This window comes from Portunus trituberculatus, chromosome 37, assembly GCF_017591435.1.
Source record: "Portunus trituberculatus isolate SZX2019 chromosome 37, ASM1759143v1, whole genome shotgun sequence".
Taxonomy (NCBI): domain Eukaryota; kingdom Metazoa; phylum Arthropoda; class Malacostraca; order Decapoda; family Portunidae; genus Portunus; species Portunus trituberculatus.
Window position 1 is genome coordinate 12674249 of NC_059291.1, and position 10000 is coordinate 12684248.

The following is a 10000-nucleotide window of genomic DNA, read 5'->3' on the forward strand; positions in this document are numbered from 1 at the left end:
GATATTTAGTAGTGTCCGTAGCTAGAGAAGCGCCTCAGACTGGTTTGTGATGACAGAACTAGGTGCCAAAAAGCAGTGAAAGGGTTAATACATGTTGTTTCATTACTACTGTTTATCTTTCCACCTGTAACTATTGTGGAGTCATCTTTGTATTCGATTTGCTAGTTGTGCAAGGAAAATTAGTTGCTTGAGCGATAGCTGTAATTAATGATATATGTGAACTGTGTGTATGTCTTGTGATTAGGATCTGAGCGATACATTTAGTTCATTTCAATTCACAGACATCCGATCATATCCGGACAGACACAACTGATTAAATGATTAAATCGTCAAGGGAGAATTTAATCAGTGAAAAAAGAAATAAAATGAAAAAAAATATTAGATAGACTGTTAGATAACTGGAACATACACAGTCATCAGATTCTTAGTGTAATCAATGTAGACTTGTGAAAATAATAGATAAAATAATTGATGCGTTAACTGAGACTGATAGATAGCTGGGAAACAAATTTTAGGGCTGTCAATGAAAATTTTAAAGAGTCTAGATAGAATTGTGGATAAGAGTAATTTGAACTAACGTATGGGTTAATCCAATCCCCTCCAAAAATTACAGGCAAACACTCTTCTCTGATGTGTGTGGGGCTGTGTGAAATGTCTGAGTGTGTTACATTGAGTATTGAGTCTTGCTAGGGATTGGTGAGGTGGGGAGTGCAGGTTTGTTTAGACGAGAGACCCTGCTTGTAGTGAGGGAAGGACTGGGTGAGGAGTAGATGCAAAGTCCTGGCTGCTTTCTCCCTGTCCTGTTTGTGTGTGTGTGTGTGTGTGTGTGTGTGTGTGTGTGTGTGTGTGTGTGTGTGTGTGTGTGTGTGTATGTGTGTGTGTGTGTGTGTGTGTGTGTGTGTGTGTGTGTGTGTGTGTTTCCCCTTCTATAATGAACTTAGAGACAAACAGTTTTGATAATATTGATAAACTAGAGGGACAAGAGAGAAAGAGAGAGAGAGAGAGAGAGAGAGAGAGAGAGAGAGAGAGAGAGAGAGAGAGAGAGAGAGAGAGAGAGAGAAAGTGCATGACTGCAGTTGATGAAAATTTAGGTTGAAGTTGAGGCAGAAAAAGAAAATGGAATAATAGAAATTGTAGAGATGCAGGAGTAGGAGAAAGAAGGCGAGGAGAAAAAAAAAACGTAAAAGAATGAGAAAGCTCTAAATCAAGAAAAAGAAAAGCTGGTGGAGTAGTAGTAGTAGTAGTAGTAGTAGTAGTAGTAGTAGTAGTAGGAAGAGGAAGAGGAAGAGGAGGGTTGGTAATGTGTTTTCAGCGTCTGGTGTTGGGGTGATGACGCGCCCCTCCCTCTTGTGACCATTTCGCCTGTCCGTGCCCCATAAGACTCCGCCCCACCCCGTCCCACTCCTCCCCGCCCCGCCCTGTCCCGCCCTGCTCGCTAATTCCTCTAATTTTGTTATCCACACCCATCTCTGCCGCTCTCTCTCTCTCTCTCTCTCTCTCTCTCTCTCAAACTAACAGATAGCACAAATTCAATGATTTTGCTAACCTGACCAAACCTAACGTAATTTATTATGATCTAACTTCACCTGACCTAATCTAACTCACTTCATTGAAGGTAAACTAATTAAACTTAATGTAACTTAACCTGACCTACCTTAGAAAAACAGCATTACCGTTCCATACCACCTTCTCTTCTCTTCTCTAACGTGACCTATCATAACCTGACTCAACCTGGACTACAACACCATAACATGACATCACATCTATTCACTCTCCCCTTAACCAAAACTAACTCAACTTACCAAACCTAACCTAACTTAATTTAAAGAGTACCGTAGAATGTTTCCTCCTTAACCCCTTCAGTACCTAATGCGTTTTCTTATACATTTTGGTTACTGTTTGGTGATTTTATACAACTTCAAAAACTTATGTGGGGATTAAGATAGTGAAGTCTCTGGCCATTAATCTTCTGACTTTCATAAATCTAACCTAATGTCAATAATATCGTCTAATCATACTCAAAACTCAAGGTAGAAATGCGTCCCAATACTGAAGGACTTAACATTCTTTTCTTCACTCTTAACCAAACTAACCTAGCCCAATCTAACTCCATCTTGACAGTACTGTACAATACCACCTCCTTCACATTCTTCTCTCTATCGTTAACCTAACCTAACCTAACCTGACCTAACCTAACCTGACCTAACTTAACCTAACCTAACCTAGCTTACTCAAATCTAACCCAATCTAAACAGTAACATTATAATACCACCTCCTTCACATTCTTCTCTCTGCCTAACCTAACCTAACGTAACCTAACCTAACCTAACCTAACCTAGCTTAACTTAACCTAGCTTACTCTAATCTAACTTAACCTAAACAGTACCGTTACAATACCACTTTCTTCACTCACCTTCCTTTCCTCCTTCCTTGCCTGTCCCATTTTAATTACGGAGCCTCAAGTACCACCACCACCACCACCACCACCACCAGTAATATCCTACATCACTCTCTAATTAGCTGATGAATATTTAAGAAACAAACAGTTGAAACAGGCTGAGTAATAAAGGTTTGTGCCGCTAGGGGTCCTTGCCGCCACCGACCTGTCCCGCCAGAAGATTCCAAGGATTCCAATCTTTATTACGACTCCCTCAAGGATCTCTCTCTCTCTCTCTCTCTCTCTCTCTCTCTCTCATATTTTTGGTGTTTTTTCCTCGTGTTTCTCTTTTCTTGTCTTCATTATCTTGTGCTATCTTTATTCTTGTGTGTGTGTGTGTGTGTGTGTGTGTGTGTGTGTGTGTGTGTGTGTGTGTGTGTGTGTGTGTGTGTGTAACTGGATACGCAAAGTAAAGGAGAAATCTAAGAACTATATAAGCTTGTTTAACATCTGGAGTGCAAAATGATGACGACGATAATAATGATGACTATGACGATACTGGTGATGATAAACTGACGTGCTTGCTGTACAATAATGATAATAATGATGATGGCAATAATAACTTTGATTTCCCTGAAGACGTAGGCATCATACAAAAATGCTATATTAAAGAGTACCACAATTAATCATACAGTAAGGTGAAGTGCATAGCATAATACAGTAGATCTACTAATTAGAGTAATGCAAACATACACTAGTACTAAGATTAATTGTATTTCCCCAGGTAAGACGTGAGGGCGCGCACAGGTGGACCCTTGAACGCAGGTGAACACAGGTGAAGGTAGGTGAACACAGGTGATCACAGGTGAAGCAGGTGAACACAGGTGAACACAGGTGAACGTAGGTGAACACAGGTGAACGCAGGTGAACACAGATGAACACAAGTGAACGCAGGTGAACACAGGTGAACACAAGTGAACGTAGGTGAACGCAGGTGAACACAGGTGAACACAGGTGAAGCAGGTCAACACAGGTGAACACAAGTGAACGTAGGTGAACACAGGTGAACGCAGGTGAACACAGGTGAACACAAGTGAACATAGGTGAACACAGGTGAACACAGGTGAATACAGGTGAACGCAGGTGAACACAGGTGAACACAGGTGAACACAAGTGAACATAGGTGAACACAGGTGAACACAGGTGAACGCAGGTGAACACAGGTGAACACAGGTGAACATAGGTGAAGCAGGTCAACACAGGTGAACACAAGTGAACGTAGGTCAACACAGGTGAACACAAGTGAACGTAGGTGAACACAGGTGAACACAGGTGAACAAGATAACAGGTGAGAATACATTACTATTTCGGCTTTGTTATTTTGCTCATACTTAGATGCAGGTGAACACAGGTGAACGCAGGTGAACGAGATAACAGGTGAGAATACATTCCTATTTCGGCTTTGTTATTTTCCTCAAACTTAGATAAGGAAATTGTACTCTTGTTTGCCTCATGTTCCTTCTCTTTCAAACAATTCTTCACTCGAATTTATAACAACATGACATGAGGGAAGTTGCAAGAAGCCATCAGACACTACACATGGAAGTTCTTGTCTTGTATGAAATATGTCCATCTGTCATCACCATCTTTGAATTTGTCTAATCTTCCTTTAAAGCTCCCAAATGACTTAGCATTAAACAACCCCTTTGCTAAGTCCATATTATTCATCTACCACTTTATTTGAAAACCATTTCCTTCCTATCTCTTACATAAACATTAAATTGTTAAGCTTCGTGCCATTATTTTTGCTCTATCCTGATTACTGATATAATTTTGTTTGTCACCCTTGTTATATTATATCAACGCTAGTGGCACCTTGTTATCCCATTCCTCTTACATATTGTTAGATAATAGAGCCTTCACACACAGCCTTATTACTCTTTTTGATCGCCATTTGGTACGCCTTTCCCTAATCATCAATCACTCAGACATGTTTTTTTGTCAACAATCGTATCGAATCTTTGAACTGGAAAGAAATTGCGAAGCGTGTTCTTTTCATCGCTCACCTCCTTGTTGATGCTTCTAACGACTTCACGCATTGCTTCTCGCGCTGCTAATTGTTTCTGGCTGCTGTGAAAGGTTGAGGATATAATCTTGTCTGCTCCTGTTTGTTTATCCTTTAAATCTGCTTTTTATTTGAATTATATCATCTTGTGTTAATTTACATTCTTACTTTGTATAAAATCATGCAGTTAATCACAGCCAGCCTCGTATGGGTCAACAAGTCTGCTTCTGTTTTTTTTCCTTCCTTTGTGTTTATTTGTCTCTACCAGTTCCTCTTCCTCCTCCTCCTCCTCCTCCTCCTCCTCCTCCTCCTCCTCGTCATTTCTAGTGATACACGATCCGATGTTGTTGTCTTCCTCTTCACAAATTACTAGATCCTTTGAAGGAGTCTTTTTAATGAAGCTTTCTCTCTCTCTCTCTCTCTCTCTCTCTCTCTCTCTCTCTCTCTCTCTCTCTCTCTCTCTCTCTCTCTCTCTCAGGAATGTAGCCAGTTGAATATATATATTTACTTTAATCCCTCTATATTTTTCCCTTCTTTACTGTGTGTGTGTGTGTGTGTGTGTGTGTGTGTGTCCCCGTCTGTCTGCCTGTCTGCATGCCTGTCTTTCTTAATATATCTGGTGCTTATTGAAATTCTTAAATCTGAATTGGACCTGAGAGAAGATTAAGTTATTCAGAAAAAAAATATATGAACCCCCACCATCTCTCGCATTCTCTCTCTCTCTCTCTCTCTCTCTCTCTCTCTCTCTCTCTCTCTCTCTCTCTCTCTCTCTCTCTCTCTCTCTCTCTTTTCAGATGATGAGAGGAAGATATGAAAATAGGTAAGAGGATATTGCCAAGTTTCTCAGTGTAGTGGTATTTAAACTTGCTTGTGTGTGTGTGTGTGTGTGTGTGTGTGTGTGTGTGTGTGTGTGTGTGTGTGTGTGTGTGTGTGTGTTCGTGTGCGTGCGTGCGTGCATGTGTGTGTGTGTGTGTGTGTGTGTGTGTGTGGATGAGTTAGGGCGCCAGGTGTGGTGTGGCTATAAGAAAACACCTACCTCTTGTTTGAAATGTCTTGATAATTATTGAGTTTCGTGACGGGCCTTGAAAATAGAACACTTCCTTGCTTCCTTACTTGTTTCTTTCCTCCTCCACTCATTCTCCTTCTTCTTCTTCTTCTTCTTCTTCTTTTCCTCTTTTCTTCTCCTCTTCTTCTCTTGTTCCCCTTTCTCTCCTTCACTTGTAATTCATCCTTTCTTGTTTTGCATTCTTTGTTCCTCTCTTCTCTCAGTATCATGTTACATTTTTTTATTCTCTCTCTTTTGTTTCCTTTTTTCTTTTGTATTCATTTGTGTTCTCTTCCTTGGCAACAGTGAGCAGATCAACAGTCATAAAATCATACAATCATGTGAATTGTATCTTTTTTTTCCCTCTTCTCTATAGTTCTCCATAGACCTCACTGCATCCTCCTCCTCCTCCTCCTCCTCCTCCTCCTCCTCCTCCTCCTCCTCCTCCTCCTCCTCCTCCTCTTCCTCACTCACTACCCTTCTCCTCTTCCCTCTCTACTCTATCTAATATTATATGTTCTTTATGCTTCCGCTCTTCTCTTCTTCTTCCTCTTCACTTTCTCGTAGTTATTCCTCTTCCTTCTCTCTTCTTTTTTCTTCTCTTAACTCAGTTTCGTACCTTCTGTCTTCTCTATCTCATACCTCATATTTCCCCCTCTCTTCCTCCTTTTCAGTGCGTACCTTGTCTTCTACCTTATACTGTATACTACTCCTCCTCCTCCTCCTCCTCCTCCTCCTCCTCCTCCCCCCTGTTTATAATGTGGAATCGTACATCAGCAGGGTACAAATGTCATCTCAGAGGGTTCCTATTATTGCTCATAGACGTGACTGAGGCTACACACACACACACACACACACACACACACACACACACACACACACACACACACGAACAGCCTTGCATAATAATTTGAAAACCTTCCTCCCTTTTTTCCTCCTCCTCCTCCTCCTCCTCCTCCTCCTCCTCCTCCTCCTCCTCCTCCTCCTCCTCCTCTTCCTCCTCCACCTCTTCCTCCTGTCCCAGTGTGTTCATCATCCCAAGTATAGACAATAAAAACTCTACCGTCATATGTTTGTACCTCAAGACACACACACATGCGCACACACACACACACACACACACACACACACACACACACACACACACACACACACACACACACACACACACACAACGTTGCCCCTACAAAATGCACTGTCAATTTCGTCTTCTCTGCTTCCCCATCCTTCCTCATTCCCTCCCCTTCTCTCCCCTCCCTTTTCCTTCCCTTCCCTCCCCAACCCTCAGCTTTCTTCTCTTACTCTTCTCTTCTTCTTCCCCTATTCTTTCTTTCCACCCTCAACTATCAGCTTTCTCTTCCATTCTTCTCTCTCCTACTTCTTATCTCTCATCCATCTCCTTTCTCTCCAGTCTTCTTCATTTTCTACCCATCCTATAGTTTCTTCTCCTTAATTTCCTTCCTTTACCTTTGTCCTCCCTTCCTTACCTTGCCACACCCACGCATTTCTTTCTTTTCTTACTCTCTGTCACAGCCACCTCCCTCTGTCACCTACCACCCTCACGTCCCACCCTTTCTCCTCCCCTTTATGAAGAACCTGCCAAGTGTGTAAGAATAATCACAGCCATACGTACATACATACAAGGATATGTGTGAAGGTTCCTCTTTCGTCTTGTGTTGGCGTGGCGTCATCATGAAAAGTTTTAAAAGAGGAACGTCGAGATAACAAGGGTGACAAAAATTCTCAGGATAAGAGGAAAATATTTAAGATTAAAGCTTATTATAGTTAGATTTCCAAAAAGTAAGAGGGCACTAGTTTTAAAATAGACTGGTAGATAAATTGAACGCTCAGTTAGTCATGTTGGTGGCGAGTCAATAGATAAGGATGTTTGGATTAGGTTGGTACAGTTTTTGGTTTTGTACAGTGACTGCCACGTGTAGGTTTGCTGGGTTGCTCTTTGCTGCTTCCCTTATTTTTCTTATGTTACTTTGTTCTTACTTACCTCAGAAAATGAATTGATCTCGTTCTCGAATTTCTTAAACTTTTTTTTTTTTCTAGCTTTCTCTCTTCTTGGGAATTGTATTTGTTGGAAGTCTATTTTTCAGTAATTCTCCTCTTGGAACCTTTCTTCATTATTACTTACGACATCGAATAGATAAAACTTTATTGTCCTTGTTCTGTCATAAAAAGCATAAAAAAAAAAACTGTAGGAAATTTAAGTGGTAGATTAAAGTGACTGAGATATCCTTCCACTTTCTTTTTTTCCATAACCATATTTTCTACATTCTGAAAAATCGGGACGACAAAAACGTATCCTTGAATTTCCTATTGAAAACGTACAAGTAGAGACAAATTCTTCGAGTTCTTATTACCTGGACAGACAAAGAAAGGTCAACTGGATCAACAGGTGCGTCACGGGAAGACCTGGGCTGACCAAACACTGCAGAAATCCCACCTTGTTTATGAGAGTCGATAGGATTGGAAGACTGAGTTACGCTACGTTAAGTTAGGTAAGGTTAGGGTGAGGCTGGGTGAAGTTTAGTATGGGATTGTTTAGGTTAGGTTTAGTAAGGGGTTTGATGAAGGTTAGGCAAAGCTGGGATAGGTTTAATATGGGTTTGGTTAGGTTAGATTAAGTAAGGACTGTGTTAGGTTAGGTTAGGTTAGGTATGTGATTCTTAGGTGATTGGCGTGTGTTGGTAGTTGTATGTTGCTATTTGAGAGAGAGAGAGAGAGAGAGAGAGAGAGAGAGAGAGAGAGAGAGAGAGAGAGAGAGAGAGATTCAACATCGTACGTACATCGTATAGTGTATATTATTATTACTATTATTGTTGTTTTTGTTGTTGTTGTTGTTGTTGTTGTTGATATTGAGTTTGTTGTTGTTGTCACATGTAAGTTGCTATCTAGTATAAACACACACACACACACACACACACACACACACACACACACACACACACACACACACACACACACACATCTTAACACCCTATCCTCTTTATCTGACGTTCCTCCTCTTAAGTCTCATGTCTTCTTTCTTCCTCCCCCCCTTCTGCGCCTTCTAAGGGTAAAATGTAAGCGTAAAATGCCCAACTACAGCCCTGAGCCCTGGACTGCCTGTAAATGCTGTTAAGGATCGTGAAGGCCTCTGAAGGTAGTGGTGATGGTGGTGATGGTGGTGGTGGTGGAGGGAGGGTGGACGAGGTGTAGGAGGAAAATAAGGAAAAGGATGAGGAAGACTAGTGAGGGGATTAGTACGTGGAGGAGGAGGAGGAGGAGGAGGAGGAGGAGGAGGAGGAGGAGGAGAATAGATGGTAAAAATATAAATCATAGCAAATGAATGTGTGCTTGTCGCTTTTGATGGTATTTTCGGACACACACACACACACACACACACACACACACACACACACACACACACACACACACACACACACACACACACACACACACACACACACACACACACAACAAACACACACACACACAGAGAGAGAGAGAGAGAGAGAGAGAGAGAGAGAGAGAGAGAGAGAGAGAGAGAGAGAGAGAGAGAGAGAGAGAGAGAAGAAGAAGAAGAAGAAGAAGAAGGATGACAACTAAAATAACAACAATAATAACAGCAACACCACCACTACCAACAACCACAATACACACACACACACACACACACACACACACACACACACACACACACACAATGAAGGCAGCAGCAGGAAAAGCAATAATATGTCGCCAGATACTATGCAAGTCCCCACGTACCAACGAGTTAATAATTAGAATAACTCACATTCAACTCTTTGTGTATTCCAGGAGTGTTTTTTACCTTTACGTATGAGAGAGAGAGAGAGAGAGAGAGAGAGAGAGAGAGAGAGAGAGAGAGAGAGAGAGATGGTAAAAAAAAAATAGACTGGAAAAAAGTACAGGAATATATAAAGGAGGAAATGATGAAAAGAGGGGAGATGGAAAAGAAAATCTGGGAAAAGAGAATAGATGAATAAACAGAAGGAAGATGCAGACAAACAAAGAAATAGACAAACAAATTGAAAACAAGGAAAGAAGAAAAACACACGAAATAAGACTTAAAGAACTAGTGAAAAGCAGATCTTAAGTAAATATAATGAGAGAGAGAGAGAGAGAGAGAGAGAGAGAGAGAGAGATCGACTCAACATATAATTTCACTATAAGAAGTGAAATATTGTCTCTCTTTCACCCGTCTAAACTCTCCCCTTCTCCCTCTCCTCTCTCTCTCCCTGGCAGATGAGACAGCCGCCCTCACGCTATTATGAGGAGCAGGTGACACAGGTATTCACAGCCTCACACCTGGCGTAAGTATGTCTGAGGAGGAGTGTGAGAGTGTAGCTTGGTGACGGAGAGAGTAATGTAGGTAAAGGGAGAGAGGGAGAGAGGGAGAGCATTGGTGGTGAGGGATGGGTATTATGAGTAGTATTATGCCTCCTCTCCTTCCTTCTTCTCCTTGTCCTCCTCTTTTTCTTCTCTCTCTCTCTCTCTCTCT

The 10000-nt window shown here is 41.5% G+C and overlaps 1 protein-coding gene across 3 annotated transcripts in view; it reads left to right on the forward strand.

Annotated features, from left to right (window-relative positions):
* The window catches only part of LOC123514219 (lachesin-like), a 389400-nt gene that overhangs the window by 38359 nt on the left and 341041 nt on the right, over window positions 1–10000 (forward strand). The gene's annotated exons all lie outside the window — the stretch shown is intronic.